This window comes from Apteryx rowi, unplaced genomic scaffold (assembly GCF_003343035.1).
Source record: "Apteryx rowi isolate R43461 unplaced genomic scaffold, aptRow1 scaffold_440, whole genome shotgun sequence".
Taxonomy (NCBI): Eukaryota; Metazoa; Chordata; class Aves; order Apterygiformes; family Apterygidae; genus Apteryx; species Apteryx rowi.
This window is the reverse complement of record NW_020450695.1, coordinates 465,460-482,981: the sequence shown is the minus strand read 5'-3', so window position 1 is coordinate 482,981 and position 17,522 is coordinate 465,460. Positions and strand designations below refer to the sequence as shown.

General features: G+C 43.4%; 1 long non-coding RNA gene across 3 annotated transcripts in view; it reads left to right on the top strand.

Annotated features, from left to right (window-relative positions):
* Positions 1–17,522, top strand: part of LOC112971448 — a 104,174-nt gene that overhangs the window by 19,327 nt on the left and 67,325 nt on the right. The gene's annotated exons all lie outside the window — the stretch shown is intronic.

Sequence of the window (17,522 nt, the reverse complement as noted above, 5' to 3'; positions counted from 1 at the left end):
AGCACAGCGTGCGTGCACAGACAGGGAGGGTGGCAGGTGAAGCAGGTACAGCATTAATCTGGGGGCAAGCTGCATGGTGGGACACATTTTTTCTCCAGGGTGTGTGTAATGGATAATGAATAGTACATGTTGTGGAAGTGGTTCATTTCAGAATGTTTTATAGATCACAGACTTTGGGGTGATCCTGAAGACTGGTTTCCTGATACTATATTTTCCCCACTTCATCAACCCACTTTTTGTGAGGAAAAGCAAAATGTTTCTAATCTTCTTGAGAAGCTGCCCGCAGGCACAAGATGAAATCTGTTGGTGAGAATTGCCTAGTCTGATAAGGATGGCCTCACTTGAAGAGATGTGGTAATTCTGTGTGACTCATCTGATGAAATTGATGCCCTCTCTTCCTTTGGTCTGGCCCAGCTGGGGCATTCTGAGTAGCCCAAGTTCCAAGATCAAAGTTCATTCACTTGGTAGCTTTTGCTGTAGTTGTGCTTCACAGTTTTTTGGAAGACACTTTGCAGGTGAGTTTGCATTTAAGGTAGAGTTGAAAGCAGAAGAAAGGTACAAATGAGCTGTGGTTTAGAGCTGACTGGGAAGAGCTGTGTCCAGGGAAAGGACTCTGATACTGACACTTGTGGCACAGCAAAGCTAGAGATAGAGACCCTAAGCCAGAGGTAGAGGCCATGCTGTGTCCTGAGCTAATGGGGGAGGCTATGCTCTCCATCTCAGTACAGTAGTGCTGTACACATAAACCTGCAGGAAGATATGAGGAAATATTCTGTCATATTGCCTAGCTTTGCATTAAACAGGTCCTTTCAACAGGGAAGAATAAGGGAAGCTGCAACTCACACTGCCTCTGATGACAAGTAAAACAAGAGGCAGCTGTGAAGTTAGCAGGGTCCATTGGAAAAATGGGGATATGAGGAGTGGATGCAGGGAATTATTTGAAATGAGATGTTTCCTCTTGACTCCCTCCTTGCTTCCCTCCTTTCTGCAGGGACAGTTCTACTGACATCTTTTGCCAATCGAAAAACTGTAGTTCAATAAAACTCCATTTTCCAACAGTAAAATACTGAATACAAACCACAGTGGCCGTGCTGACCCTGCTACTTGTCCCAAAAGCCTCTTTATAGTAAACAAAGTTGGATCAATATGAAATTTTTGGGTCAAGCTCAGTTTTTCCTCTTTTACTAAAAGGATACTCCTAAGTATCCTTTAGAAGGATACCAGCTAAGTCACCAGCCCTGCCTTTTTACACCAGTCCAACACCTGTGGAGAACATTGCCTGATCTGTCATAACTAACCAGTCCCATGGTGACTGACAGAAAAATAATTTGAAGAGAAGCATTTTCAAATACAGAATGTGATGTCTCACATGTTTCAAACTGCTGTTTTTTCTGGTACAACAGAAATATTCTTTAGGGACAAATAGGCTGTGTTAAAGGCTGTGTAATTTTTAAGTAAGATTAATCAGTATCCTTTGCTCCTACTCACTGAGTCATTCTTTGCCTTCAGAAACACCAGGCGGTTGCAATCTGCTCCTCAAGTTCATTCTACGGTTGGTTCACAACAAGCCCCTGAACCTGCAGTACATCACTAGCTCTGGCAGTGTGTGGGTAAACATCCTCTGAGAAACTAAAGCATGGGGCTGAAGGAAATTCGCTGTGTTTCTGTTGCTGAGGGAACCAGAGTGCTGTTTAATCTTCCATTTCCTAAATGGAGAACTGGTCCACAGTGACCCAACATTATTGTCATCTGGAAGATTTGAGACTATTTCCTAGTCTGATGTCTGAACTGGAAGCGAAAGGGATGGGATCCAGTTGTCACAGCTGGTGCAAATTGGATCTTGTGCTTAAGCATGAACGGAGTTATGACAACTGAGTGGGAGCTCCTTCTAAATCGGAGGGATTGCCAGATGTAGCCAGAGTCTGTAGCTCTCCTCCACAGCTCCCTTCTTGATATCTGCAGTCTGACCTCGGGGACAGGGTCTTAGTTAAAGTGTGCTGTTTCACTTTGTGTATGCAGTCTCAGTGACTGTACAGTGATATCAGAAAAGCCAGGCAGAGCTGAGTGTCAGCAGGATATTCATGGATGCCTTCTCTTTCAATCACTGGAACAGATATCCTGCCTGGTTTAACTTTACAGAAACTCACGTGATGTTACCATGGCTGAGCTATATGTGATGTTTGGGAAAAAAAAAAAAAAAAGGTTTTGAGTGAGAGGGCAAGACACTCTTTGGGTCCCAACCTGCTAAACCACTAGTTCTTTTCTGTTACCACTCTCTCTAGTTATGTTAGCAGCTGCCTAGGCACTGAGCAACCACTCAAGACTCGATAGCGGTTGTGGAGGCCAGAAGCTGTTGGGAAAGTTCTGATGCTGTCCTGGGCAGTGGTGTGAGACTGGGGCATGCATGTGCTCACGCACGCATGCTGGCCAGCGTGCTACAGTGTTTCCCAAAGGGCCATGCAAAAAATAACTTAAAGAAGGAAATGGTCTTGTTAAAAATATTTTCAGAATGCAAAATAAATTCTCATCCAAGAAAAGGTATTGCTTTGGAAAGAAGCCAGAAACAAAATACACACATGACCTGCAATGACCACAGCTTCTCTCTGCTGACCCTGGCTTGCTTCTAACCCCCTCAGAGAATGTAGTATTGATTAGAGAGAAGGCCAGCAGCTTCTATTCTTAATTATCTGTGCAGTGAAAAGATCAGATTGGCAGGGTGATGAGCTCCAATAGCTCCTTGGCTCAATGAAGAGATTGCCCAGAAAAACAATCCGACCCTGCTCTTACAGGTTTTCTTGTGATGGGGAGGAGATGGAAAGCTGCAGAAAAATCTGCTCAGTAAACAGAGCAAAACATGTAAAATCCATCTCTTCTCCAAATACAAATGTATTGTTATTTAATCAAGGATAGTTATTCTAGCAAGGAAGAGCCAGTCTTTACTGGATTGTGTCAAAGCAATTATTTTTAAGATTCACAGAAAGAGAAAGCATTACAAGATTCATTTAGGAATTTTTACAAGGAGTAGACCCTTCTGTAAATATTATGTAAGCATCTTCAATCTGCACACACTACTAGAGTCAAACCAACAATGTGTCTTTGCCAGAAGTCCAATGCATCACTCTTCATAGTTAATGAGATTCTTTCTCTTGACTGAACAAGTCTTAGACAAAATCTCAACTCCTTTTAGTGAAGGATGGGAGGAAAAAAGGATTGGCAAAATAAGAAACTTCCCAAAGAAAACAAGCAATTCAATTTGTGCAAAATTATATGCCAAACTTAAATTTAGAGCTGTCTGGGCATTTTTCAGCAGAAATACTGAATTGTAGCAACTATGGTATCTTGTGGGAATATCAGGTTTGGGGAAATTTTTGTTCAGAGGAGGTTTTCAGTTTCAGGATAACATTTCTGATGAAAATGAAATACTCACCTGTAGAATTCAAATATCTGGATGATTGGGACATTTATTCTTGGTCTTAGCTCAACAGAGCTGGGATTTGAGCTTACATCTTCCATGTATCAAATGATTACTTGCATGAAAATACTGCATTGTCTCTCCCAGGTTGGAGACTAGATCAAGTTTGCCTTGATCTTCCTGCAAAGTATTTGACAAAGCTGCTGTTAAAATATCCAGTAATGAGGATTTCACAGTTTCCCTTGCCAACATTTTGAGGACTTTTCTGCCATGACAGTTACTTTTCCCTAGCATTTCCTCAAAATATCTTTCTCCCAGTTTTTCTCTCTGTCCTACATAGGGTGGCCATGCAAAACAAGTGATCATCTTTTTTATAACAACCTTTTGCTGAAGCTCATTACCTTTAACATTCCTTGCTTGGTTGCAGAAAGGTGCACTGAATCTCTGTTGCTGTACATCAGCTTTCAGTACCTGTGTCAATTCAATGATTTCCTTTCATGCCAGTGGATTTCCACTCTAATCAAACTGGGGGGAAGAATCTCCCTTCTTGCCACACTGTTGCAGTATCAGAATGGCTTGAGCAATTGGATTCTTCTAGGCACCCTGGAAAGCCCACGTCCGTCCCTAGCTGAATTGTAGTGCTTCTCCCAAGACTCTAAACAGAGGAACTTAAAGCCCAACCAAGATGAGTCTCAGTGCTCCAGCTATCTTACCACTGCATGCACTACCACCTATAGAGGATCAGAAATCAACCTCTGTAGCAGACTCTTGTCTCAGACCCTTGAATTGTTCGAGGAGACTCTGTCTGAGGTCATAAGCAGTGTTTTTCTGAGAGCGAGGGTCTCCCGAGTACGATGCTGCATATTCTGTCTCTAGTCTGGTGCTCTTCCAGGTGGCTCTCATTGGGGAACAGCCAGCTTGCATGAAGGCTATTGCTTCCTGGCCTTCAGTGATGCCTACTAGTGGGATGGGCTGGAATGTGTGTTCAGATGTACCTATGGAAGTAGGTGTATGGGTACTCAACTTCCCCTCTTGTCTCTTAACTCTCCATTTGCTTTACAATATCAGTGTCAGGGCAGTTGAAAGGGCAAAGGGAAACTCCACATAAACAGCTGGAGAGAGAAGAACTTTCATTCCCTCTACAAAATAATTCTACCATAAAACACCAAAGAGTCCTAACCAGCCCTTCCCTTCCCCCGTCTCCCCCAAGCCCCTGATTTGCCTGATTAGATTCTGGATAGCAGATTTTCTGAAGACAAGGAGAAGAAATTCTCAACTGACCCTTGTGGAAGACCTTGCAGCTGCCTGTCTGAGCTTGTTAGAGTGGCATCATTGTGACCCTGGTCCTCTATCTTCCAAGGCATTTTGTCTTGATTCAGCAATTCCCCATCACTGGGAAAGGTGAAGGTAGCTTTTCTGAAAAGCTGGGCTTGGGCTTGTGTATCTCAGCTAAGGCTGGCCTTTGCAAATCTAGTCAGGTAGCAGCAGCAGGAATGGGTTGTACCTACCTAGTGGTCATACTGGAATTGATGTAGTTAAAAAAGCTTCTGGAAATACTTCTGATAAGAATTGTATCAGTTGTTTTAATGGGACATCTTTCAAGAAAAAAATCTTTCAGCATGAGCAGTTTTGCCTCCATGACAGCACAGGTGGGTCAGGCAGAGTGTTTTGTCATCCGTGTTCTAGGGAATGCATGACTTTTCAGAGCCCTGACAAACAGCACACGCCCAATTCTATTGGAGCTAATTAGCCACCAGTGGAGGAGTGTCTTCAAAATGATGTATTCCCCTCACTGAACCCACAGGGCTGCCCTTGTTTCACATCTGTGTCTGATTACACATCTTGAACTGTAAGGCAGCTGTCTTACAGGTTCATTTTCTGTAGGAACTCAGGAAATTACTCAGAAAAGCCACTGACACTACCTACCACTTACTGCCAAATCTCTTTCACTCGTCAAGTGAAGAAGTCTATTGCAGGGAACTGTTGGCATGCAACATGGTCAACAGCAGCCTAACAATTAGCCTGGAATTTATAAAGTTCTGCTGAATGATTGCAATTTACCCTAAGTGTTACCACTTGATGTGTATTCTAATGGCATATGAAGCAACCCCCCAAGGACTATTGCCCTTCTCTCCCACTATCAAATAAGAAGTGATTCTACAAATTACAGTGAAATCACAGTGGGATTGATTAAGTGTAAGAGGGATAATATATGAATGAGGATGTAAAGTGATATTTACATGCAGGGCATTACTATAGTGAGACCTATTCAGCTACAGAAAAGTCTCATTAGGGAACTGATTTTTGTAATGTTGCTTCAAAATGTTGGCATTGTTTTTTACTGTGAGGAGCAGCCTTCAAAGAACTGCAAAAATGACTTTTTCACTTCTGTAGTCCGTTTTAATTCAGGAAAAGATAAGTGACTTGGAACAACTTAAACTCACTCCTTTTCTAGTTATTTTCCTGATAAAAATGAATTGAAGGACAAAAGGTGATTTCTTAAGTGCCTTGCCAACAACTATACAGTAATTACTTCCAGAGGGCATGCAGCCCACCAGTGTTGACTTGAATGAGAATTTAGAGCTTTTGATGATGTTGGTTGACTTTTCCCTTTGATTTCAGCCTTACTGCTTTGGGCTATGATCTCTCAGATCTCAATGTTAAGCAAGATTCAATTCCACCAAAACTTGGCTGGGAAGCAGCCAAGAGCAGGTGTTTCAGGAAATAGTGTTGGTTTACTGAGATATTTTATGTATTAAATCAGCGTCCCAGCAAAGTGTTACAGTCACTGTGCTACTGAAATTGCTTTGGTGGAGATATAAACACCAAAATCTTGTTTTTAAAAGCATAACCTTGTTTGCTGGGATGTACTTGCCAGATAAGCTTTGGTAACTTTTCTCATGAGTTTTCTTCTTGATTTCTGCACTCTAGCTGTTATAATGCTCTATGATTCAGATGACTAGTGATATACAAAAGAGGTCAAAAACCAGGTCAATGCAAATTATTCACAAACAGATCAGAGGCTGAAATTTGTTTGTATGAAACATTGACCAAATGGATTAGACTGATAAATTTGTAAGAATCAAGGGATAATGGGAATCCTTAGAGCCACCATTGTCCTCAGTTTGAGTTTGCACTGGCCACAAACTGGCCTCACAGAGTGGATTGGGTCCATTATATAAACAGGAGTTGTGTGTGTGCTAGCATGAAGGAACAAGTCTTCTGAATGTTGCCAAGTTACCTAGAAGACAGGATATATATGTTCTATATATCCTATATGTTCTATATGTTCCACATATAGAACCCCAGAAAGCCAAGATCATTAACTTTTTTTTGAATTCTTTTTGTTGTTTTTTCATCATGTTTCAAACCTTGTGTTAGATGCAAGGAAATGACAAGGATATAAAAAAGAGTAAGGTCTCTTATGAAAAAACATGACTCTAGAATTGAGATCCTCAAAACCAAGTTCCTGAAATCACTATTGGTACAAGGAAGAAAAACAAAAGGGGTGGGAACCTCCTTGGCGGGAAAGGATAGGAAAAAGTATAAAAAATATATATTCCAGGATGAAATGAGCAATCATTAAATACCACCATTTTGCCAGAAAGTTCCACAGATAATATTTATTCCTATTCTGGAAATAATAAATCATTCAGTGTTTTCATTTCTTAAACTTCCTTCCTCAGATTCATTGCACTGGAACTCCCTTCTGTCAAACCAGTAATACAATTTTATAATAAGTAGCCTTTGACATTACTCTCAAAACAAATGAGAAATTTCTGATACTTGGTGGAAAATGTTATACTGATAGATGTTTCAAGAGGTAAAGAAAGAGGATCTGGGGGAGTGCAGATAAATGGACACTTTGCAATCCAGCTTTCAGTGACTGGTGTCTGTCTGCATACTCCCAGCCATGTTTTGCAATTTATTCCATCAAAATTTTAGGCTAGTGCTGCAGTGCTGGGGTCTTGCCCCATGCCTGCTAACCTTTGCACAGACTTCAGGGTGTATGGGGTGAGCCCATGACAAATATCTGTCTGGAAAGCACCTGAGAACAAAAAAAAAGGAACTCAAAAGTTGTATGTAATGTTGACTAAAAGATGACATTCAACTCATGGATCCTGTTTGTGAGTAACCTCAGGCTGGCACGCTCCATGGCGCTGAAGGACTTCGGTGTTCTGACAGGCACAAAGCACTCATATGCAATCCTGCCTGCATGAGTCAAAGCTAGCGTAAGCTTCCAGCTTCAGAGCATGGCTGGAGAGCTTAATTTCATACTGCAACTTGTGATGTTTAGCTCCAGAGATCCCAAAGCTTGTCAAGATGGAATCTGTTTTCCCAGCTTTTTGTATCTCTTTGACCTTTGTCTCCTTTCAGAGACAGCAGATTTCAGTGCACATCTCCAGTTAAAATTGGTGCAGACTTGAACTGGAGAGAGGCAGGTTAGGGCTGTAACCCTGAAGGGCAGCAGAGGGAAGCTGGGGCTTGCATGGCTGGTTTAGCAAGTTCCCCTTGGCTTGATCAAGACTGAGGGGGAGTTGGGGGGGCAGGTCTGCAGAGGACGGAGGTGAAGGTATCAGGCCACAAAAGGCAGAGAAAAATTAAAATGATAAACCCTTTGAATTGTCAGATGATTCATCTAATCAGAGGAAGCAGAGAAAAGCAAGCCAGCTGCCCGAAGTAGAGGGCCAGAAGAAAAAAGTGTTGTCATCCAACATGTATGTAATAGTCAATAAAAACAATAATTCCTCCAGTGTTTTGGGTGAAAGTGAGTGTTTAAATTCTCCTATTACTTCTTTGGTGGTGCTAGGAGTAGGACCAGGAATAGCTCCTCCTATGTAGAGCCCTCTTCTCTGCTGGCCATGTGCATGATTATGGATGGTCTGTTCCTACTGAGGACAGAGAACTCCCATCTTCCTAGCTGACTATGACTGGAAGTGGTGAGCCCTATTGTGGTGTAAGTGGAGGTGTAAACAACTGCAAAAGAGAAGAATTCATGAATCCAATAACAGCTGCCTAGCTTTTAAAGCTTTACAAGATTTCCTGGAAGCTAGAGAGCTGTAATCAACCAAGACTGAGTATTGAACAAATGAGTTGCAGTGTTTGGGTTGGTTTTTTTATTTTTGCTTTTAATTTAAAAATTATTTGTTGGAGGGAGAGACTGAATTAAATCAAATTGCTAAAAGACCACAGGGGAGCTCTAAGTGATCTTTTTTAGATGGAGTACATGAACTTTGGTTGGGGGTCTTTGGAGTCTTTAATCTTTGTTGCTGTTTATTTTTCATAGCTGTCACTCTGTGTAATTCTAATTATTAGTTTTGTTAGTGGAGTCATGAAATGCCCTGTTGACTTAGAGTCCAGTGTTTGGGAACCTTAAGTTGACTGGCTGAGTTGTGACAAGTGCATATCATTTGAGTCTCCACAAACTCCTCTGCAAGGTTTGAAACAGCCGTGACAATTATTCGGCCAGCTGAAAAAGACACAGTACCAAAATTAATAAAATGCGTTCCAGAAAAGCAATTTCCTTTGCCTTTCCCTGTCCTACTTCCCTGCTTTATTTCACCTTTTGTCCTTCAAAAAGTGAATTTTCAAATGAAATAATGTATGCTACATGATACAGCTTTGGGTTTTTAAGTGAGCTTAGAGTTGAAATCAGAGAGGTGGTGGGGATTCAGTTTGACCTCAGCACTTGCCAGGCATGTAAAAAGCAAGTAGACACTGCACAGTCACTAAAGGGAGCTGAAGAAGTGTGACATAACAGTCAGAGCAGGGGTGGCTGAGTGGTCCTAAGTCCACCAGCTAAGTAATATGTGAGCTGCCCTTCCTCCTCAGGCTCTGCACCTTGCAGTCCACACCAGGGCCATCCATATGATGCTGCTTTTTCTTAGCTTTTTAAGCATGACACTAAAGATGTATTCTGGACTCCCAGCAGAGTTCCCCTTTAAGAAGTAATATATGCATGTCTTTTACCTCCTGACCCAGACTTCACAGACTTGTTTGTACTTACAGGTAGGTAAAAGAAGTAGAGTGCGGATATCTAGCAGAGAAGACCAAGACTCAGAGATGATGAGATGGTGCTGACTTCATATGTGGGAGTTTAAAAAAATTCCCATGATTGCATTGGATGGTGATCACAAGGAGTCAAGATAAGGGTTTTGCACCTCAGATGGTCACTGAATCATAGCTTAAGGGCTTCTTTGAGGTTGGTCACAGTGATCAGTGTGGACATGCTGTTGGACTGAGGAGTCCAGCCTTTACTTTCAGATGTGGTCACGACTAGCATGCAAGTGCCTAACTCTTTATTTTTGCAAATGCTAACTAGTCCTACTCTTACACTATTTACTGTCTGTGTTGAGGCTGTGATACTAAATTTAGAATGTTCCTACTAGTGTAATGGGCACTTAATTGCCGCAAGGACTTGCTGTGACTGCAAGCAGGCAGAGCCAGAGATATAAATCTGTATGAGTATCTCAGCCAAAGGCAGTAGTTTATTGGCCTCAAATGGAGGTCAGAATATGGCCCTGAGATATTTATGTCCTGCATATATCAATGTGATATATCAAATGCTCTTAAATAATCAGCTGACGTTTACAGATGTAAATGAATTCTTGACTGTCTGCACCTCCTGACCACAGCACAAAGACATCTGTCAGGCTTGATCCATCAAACTGAAATTACCTGGGTTGTCCTGGTTCTCTGTCCACATATGGCCTTTAGACTCTGCGCAGGGAAGGATGGCCTTTTGTTAGAGAGCCAGCTGATATGATGTACTGTCAAGATATGATCTGCAATTTTTGAGCTTTGCTCTGAGCTTAGCCACTGGCTCTAGCTGTGAGCAGTAGCAATTCATCACCTCTTGCTGGTACAGGACAGCCTAGCAAAGAGATCTTTGCCAGGGATATCCAAGGGTCCCCAGCTAGTATCTGCACCCAGCTTGCATTTCTGAGCAACTAGTGTTATGTCAAGCTAGATCCCCCCTTTACTTACGCTCCCCAAGCTGTATGAGGTAGACTTTTTAATTATTATTTTTCAACACTACCAAAACATTGTACAGTTGCTCAAGGAATCAGGGCTGGGCCAACGGAATTCTGAATATCTACAAAGAACTTCTAACTGAGATTAGTTATTTGCTTACTTATGCATTGAACATACATAGCCCTAGGCAAACTGTGTTGAAGAGCAAGCTAGACAAACAGCTAACACTGCTAATATTGACCCAGAACTCCATCTAGCTTTACAGACCCCTTTAAAAGGAAGCAATCAAGAGAAAGTTCCATGAGATCCTGAAGGCTGCTTGTTTGTTTTTTCACATGCTGCTCAGCTTGGGAGGTGAAAATACCTTTGTCAGTTTTATTTCCTCTTTCTCAGGCATTGGTCAGTTGTTGATGGCTTTGCATTTTCAGTGCTGGAAGGGCAGTGCTGAAATACATCTTCAAAAATCATGAAAAACATTCTGGTTAAAGAAGGTTTTGGATGATTTTTTAAAAGCTTATTTATCCAATGTGAGTGTCAGCTCTCATTGCTGAGCTTTGTTTTAAGATTTTTCAAATAACCTAATTATTCCTACATGTGATTGTCACTCATCACCTTTGGTGACACACAAATTGTCTAGCAGGTAATTTTCCAGTCTGAAATGTACAAAGTGGATTTTCCAAATCTTTCTCAGCTTGATGATGCTTTCTGGACAGTGGAATATAAATGCCATTTCCAAGTGGGATTGCTGTTATTATTCCCAGATGTTCCAGTTCTTTAGTTGCCTAAATATAGTTGTTGGTGAGGGTTTTTTAGGCTTTCAGGGCAGAGGGTCAGCTTGAAAGGGATTTAGAATTGTAAAGTAAACAATTTCTGGATTTTGAGCCTTATCAGCTCTCACTTTGAGTGTGATGGGAAAGCCTTTAAGCTGCTCTTGTCAACCCAGGGAGATAAAACTGGCATTTCTGAGGTCTCTCATAGAAAAAAAAAAAAGTTGAGGTCCAAGTCACAGTTTAGGTCACAACTTTCATTGGTGTACATTAGCCCCACTCCACTGGCATCAGTAGACCTGAACTGCCTCACTCTAGTAGGTCCCAGCAGCACTTTACATTTTCTTGTCTCTTCTACTTTTCATGGTCCTCTTTCCTCTCTTGTTTGTGATGGGGCATTCTCTAGTCTACTTTTAAATCTTTTCTTATAGAGCTGTAATTGGATCCCTCTTTACCCAATCTTCCTCTTCCTCTTGCTTCTCCCTCTGAAAATAAAAAAGAAAAAAAAAGTCTACTTTTCACCTATAAACCAGAAAGAGCTAGAGAAGCATTTGGCAAAATTGCTTTCTTTTCAGTCAAAAGGTTATGACAAACATTCCGTTTTCTACAGAAAGCAGGCATTTTTCATATACTCAGAAATTTTCACTTACTCAGGGATCTGAGTTCTGTCCAGAAAAGAGTTTTGACAAATTCTTCAACCAGTCCTAATTTTTCTTCATCAGGATTTTATTTTCTTCTCCATTGTTTCTGTTTCTATAACCTCTTGAGCAAAGTAAGATCCCTATAAACATTTGAGTATAAGATGAACTTTCCAACCTATGGTATTTAGGTGGATTAAAAGCAAGGTGGAATAAGTTTGCCGGTGCCTGATTTTTGACAACTCTGGCCTAGACGCTTCCTTTATAGGTCAGTAAAAGCCTTGTTATATGTTTGTAGAGTCAGCTGAAAAAGCTGTCTTTCCTCATAGACTGAACTAGTGCAATCCTGAAGCTCTCTGAAGTCACTGAGATAAAGACCAGGCCTTGAGAGAGAGCACAAAAAATACCCTAAATGCACAGCCCTGGTCCTTGGATACATCAACATCTTTTGAAGCAAATGGCAGAGGGAATAAATAGAATTCTGTGTCTAGATTCAGACCACACCAGATAGCTCAGCATTGCTCTGATCTGTGAATGCTGCCATCAGTAATAAATTCTGGTCTATCCCCATCATTTCAGAATATGCAATATCCATGTCCGAAACCCAGCCAGTGAGGCCATCCAAGAAATGTTCCAGGCTTGGAAATGGGGAAAGCTGGTAGGGCTTTTTCTCTACAACAGAGGACAGTGTCAGCTGAAAGATTCCCAGACACCTTCTGTGCCTGCTGCATGTTTAAGAGGATGTATATATGCAAATATTTTTAGGCCACTTACTTCCTTCTAGCTGGTATCTAATGACCACAGGTTGGATCTTGGTGTGGGAGACGCCTGTAATACTTGCAGAGTATTGTCTAGTTTTCAGTATGTCTCCCGTTATCTTGCCTGACCAGCCTAATCTAGTTCACAACGTTTCTTATTCCACCCAAGGTTTTTTCTTACTTGCAGGGTATTGTTGCTGGGGGGAGTTGGGAGACAATCAAGTAGCAAAATATAATCAAAACCTGGGAAATGCATGCAGTCTGTTTGAAACAGACTTGTTCCTGGGAGAAGGATTGTGTCTAGCCAGTAAATGGTACATGAGATGAAAAGAATTTCTCTATGAGAAGATTTCTGGTAATTTAATTACTACTAACTGCCATCCAGTGCTGCTAGCGGAAATGGCTACAGTTTTCAGCCAACCTGCTGTGAAGAGTGAATGGGGCATGAGGGTAAATTTAATATATTCTGGCTTAGTGATTAGCATTTGAGTTCAACATTGTAGCCTTTAATGGGAGCTCTGTGACTGAGTGTTCTCTAGTAGCATTGGTTTCCATGACTGCTTCTGTGTCAACTGTTTTTCACACATGCTTTATAACTTACTGTACAGCATGTGTTTAGTTTCACAGTCTCTGCTACAGTTTTCAGGAAACCTGTGACATCTACTGAACCCTGTGTGGCATGGAGCGATTGCCTGCCATAAGGAATAAGAGAACAATAAACAATCCATGTAGGAAAGGTGGGGAATGCAGCCTGGTATGTTAAAAATTTGAGTTTGTCACATCAGAATACACCTGGCAGGACTGCCAGGCTCAGGAACATTTGTGAGGCCTTGGACTCAGAGGAAGTGGTTGCTAGTGATGGTCTTCTGTTCCTTTTTGAACTAACCGTTGTTAGATTTTCAATCTCTGTCACATTCTCCAAACCCTTTGCAAATTCTGCCTGAGGGCTCTCTCATGTGTATGCCTATTTTTTTCCCATGCCCTGTGTGTCCTACTCCAAAAGCTCCTCACTCATGCCGGAAAGATATTTCTAAAAATACCAAAGGAAAATAGTGCCAGGCCTGGCACTTCTATACATGCTGGTGCTGGGTTCAGTCTTGCAACTCTGGCTGAGTTCTCCCCATGTCCTTGCTGGGGAAACCTCTTTTGGGAGCAGGAGGATGTCTGGCCTTGTTCCACTTCCCCCCAGCTTGGATGGCCTGAAAGGAACAGCAGCTGCAGCCTCTTTTGGGGAATTCCCCTGCTGAGAGTCTCCCACTGTGAACCCAAGACAGACAGGCTGAGGAGAGCATGTGGCTGCATCTCTGAATAACGCTTCCTTGCCGATTGCAGCCTGACAGTTCAGGTTCAAGCAGGGCATAGGCTATTCTGCCTTGGCACAGTTGAGGGCATCAGTAAGGTTTAATTTGCTCTCTGAGAGTAGAGGAAGATGTACCAAAGGACAGAAGTCAACTGGAACTCCCCTAACAGAATCTGAGAAAAGTAAATGGTGGATCTGCACCAAAGCATTGAGACTCCGGCTGAGTGTTCATGTTTTGCCTGAGTTAGAGCAGCCAGAATTGGCCTGGAGCGCAGTTCAGAAAACAATCCTTTGTCCAAGCCCCTTGGAGAGGAGCTTTCCAAAAAGGCATTGTTTGTTCTCAGTGAGGGAGCGCTGGCTACTGCTCATTTAGAATAGAATTCCTATGAAATACCTGCTTCCTCTGTATGAATAATACCCAACAATTAATGTTATGGCAGGAAATATGTGGGAGATTGTTAACAAAGGTTTTGTTGCCGAGTACATTGTGCGGTCCAGCCAAAATGAGCTGTAATTCCCACCCAGTCTGATTATTTCTGCTGTGGCCTAGACCTGTTCCTTGCTCTCCTTTCAAATAAGGTTAACGCCTTCAAAGATTTGGAACTTCCTACGTCATCATGGCCAACATCAACAGGCAGCGCTCTGCCTGTTGATGTCACTCAGCGTTGCTTTCTTGACCATTACCTGAAGAGCCATGCAGTCATTTTTGGCCCTTTCCAGGTCTGTCTTGGTAGTAGCATTAGTGCCCACATGCATGTAGTGATACCTGATCTAAATTGACAAATCTGTAATCTTATATATATATCGCCTAGCTCCAAACCTCTGGACTGGCCATTCCCACTGCCAAACATGCTCCGTAGAAGCCACAGGGCGATCTGCTGCCTCCTCCACCAGCTCTGCTACATATGAGGGTGGAGGTAAAGCTGGGCTTTCACATGACCTCTGAGGACCTGGAAGTGCATCCGGTTTCCCCCCCCAGAAACATTTTCATTGCTGCAGTAACCATCAAGTCCCTTCTAGGGGGGCCATCTTCTACCCTAGTGGAAGACATGTTCACTGGCCCATCAGGTCAGAAAAGCAGTTTGCATTTTAAGTTTCAGCCAGTTTTCAATCCACCTCACTGTCTGCTCATCTAGCCTGTACTTCATCAGCTTGCCTATGAGGATGTTATGGGAGGCAGTGTAGAAGGCCTTACTGATGACAAAGTAGACAACATTCACTGCTCTCTCCTCATCCACCCAGCCAGTCATTCTATCGTAGAAGGCTATCAGGTTGGTTAAGCATGATTTCATGATTGTTTTTGTGAATCCATGCTGACTACTCCTGATCATCTTCTTGTCCTTCATGTGCTTGGAAATGGTATCCAGGATTAGCTGCTCCATCACCTTTCCAGGGATTGAGGTGAGGCTGACTGGCCTGTAGTTCCCTGGGTCCTCCTTCTTGTCCTTTTTTGAAGGTTAGAGTGATGTTTGCTTTCTTACAGTCCTCAGGCACGTCTCCTGATCACCATGACCTTTCAAAGATGAGAGAAAGATTGAAAGAGGAACAGAAAGACAAGTGATGGAGAGCAGTATTCTAGCCTGGGATAGGCTAATTTATCATCTGCCAGGTTCTGTTAGATCTTTCAGCCTCTGGGAGGGAGTTTATTCAAAAGTGAAAGCCTTCTGGTGTTGGAAGATTAGTGAAGATTAGTGAAGCCTGATGCAGGAAATTTTGTGTACCTGAATAACCTCAGATAATGTAAAGATGTAAAGATTGCAGCATGAGCTGCTTAACACTCCAGATCCAGTCAGACACTATTTCACACCCAACTGTAACCTCCTCCCTGGCACCCATACAGCCTTGGTTTTGTGTTCCCTGACTCCCACACAGCACAAGACAGACTCAGCCTGGATGTGCTGCCAGACCAGCTGTGGAGGAGAGATGCAGAGCCTGTGATGACTGTGGTCAGACATGGTCTTTGAGAACCCTGGGTGCTCTGGTGGGCTTGCAACCCCACTTGGCCCTGGACCCCACAGGCCCCCATGCTTGCTAGAAGTCACTGTGCTACAGCCCTCCCAGCAAAATCTTTGTCTGGGGCCTGGTTAGCCTGTGGGCAAAACAACCCCAGGGACCACTGGGATTTATGTAAGTTGTGCTAAAGCCCCTTAATATGTGGTGAGGGCACTGTCTGGCAGTTTGTAACCTGGTGGTTATGTCATGCTGTGTCAGGGGTGAGGTCTAAACCTGACTCTTTGTGGGGTGCCTGGTGAGGTGCTGCCATATGTGGGCATGGGCATGGGATAGTGTGAAGGAGCACTGCTGACAGTGTTGTAAGAAAAACATGGTGTTATCTCAAAACCTCCCTGGACAAGATGTCCAAACCTGGGTGAGGCACAGGGGAAGGAGAGAAGGAGGCATGCATTAGAAAAATTTGGTGTGCTGGGGAAGCAAGTGGGTACCAAGGGCCTGTGGATATGGGGCAGAGTGGCATTGCAAGGTAGAGTTTGTGGGGAAGAGGGATGAGTGTAACTGTGTGAGACTGGAGGGCTCAGGGGACTGCTCATGCGAATGCATGTGTGGGAAGGAGGGAAGTGTCAGAGCAAGAACTGCAGGGAGGTGTGAGTGCCTGCAAGCGAGTGGGGGCCGTCTGGGAGCACTGGGCAAAGCGGGGGAGTGCGCTGGGGTGGGCATGTGGGAGCGGAGCAGAGGCAGAGCATGTGCGCTTTGGGTTTCTGAGTGAGAACAAACCAGGTCCACATGCTGGGGAAAGATGTAGCTGGCACCAGGGCTGGTCTGAGGCGACCCCGTGGCAGGGTGAGAATGCATGTTGTGCTAGGGTAGAAGAGCATGGCGACTGCAGGGGCGGGAGTGTGTCCATGAGCTTCAGGAGGCTGCAGGTCAGTGAGGAGCAGCTCGTGGCCTCCAAGCTTTTCTTCTCACACTTCATTTCACTGTGTCTCATCCTCGGGCTGGTTAGCCTTGCAGTCACAAACCCTGTACATGGCAGACCCTCCAGGAGAGCTGAGCCAGGGAAGCCCTGTTTGCTCTCTCTGCATTCAGGGTCGGTTAACCCAGAGCCCATAACCGTGTGTGGCTGCAGCTCCACCCAGACAGAGCTGTTTATTTTTGAAGTGGCTGGGAGATGCTGTGAGAGAGGTGGGTAAAGTTCAGCTGGGATTATTTTTAATACCCTGCGTCTAGAGGGAAATGCAGAGGTCCTCTTGATTAGAGCTGCTTTTTCCATCCTAAATGTATCTGTTTACACTGTGTGAAATCCCTGCCATATTTTATATCTCCCTGTTCATTTCCACTCTCCCATTTTGGCTGCCCCTCAAAATGCTTAGTTTGGAGCCAAGACACTATGGCAGGCAATGCACTTTGCCTGGTCAGCAGGAGGACCCAGCCCCTCTCTCCTCGGTGCTCCTGTAAGCTATCTTTATGGCTTGTTCCCCATCTTCCCTGGAGGATGAAATCTACCTTCTAGCAGGCAATTCATCATCATACTTGGTGACAACACAAAGCTCTCCTGTTGAGATATCTGAGTGCGTCCCCTGGCTGAGATAGTACTTTCCACAAAGCTTGGGGAATTAGGCTGTATTGTACTGGGCTGCAGCTTTGCTCTGGACCCCTCTGCCAGGCTCCAGAACTGTCAGCAAGAGTGGAGTCAGCAAGACAGCTAGGCTGGACCAT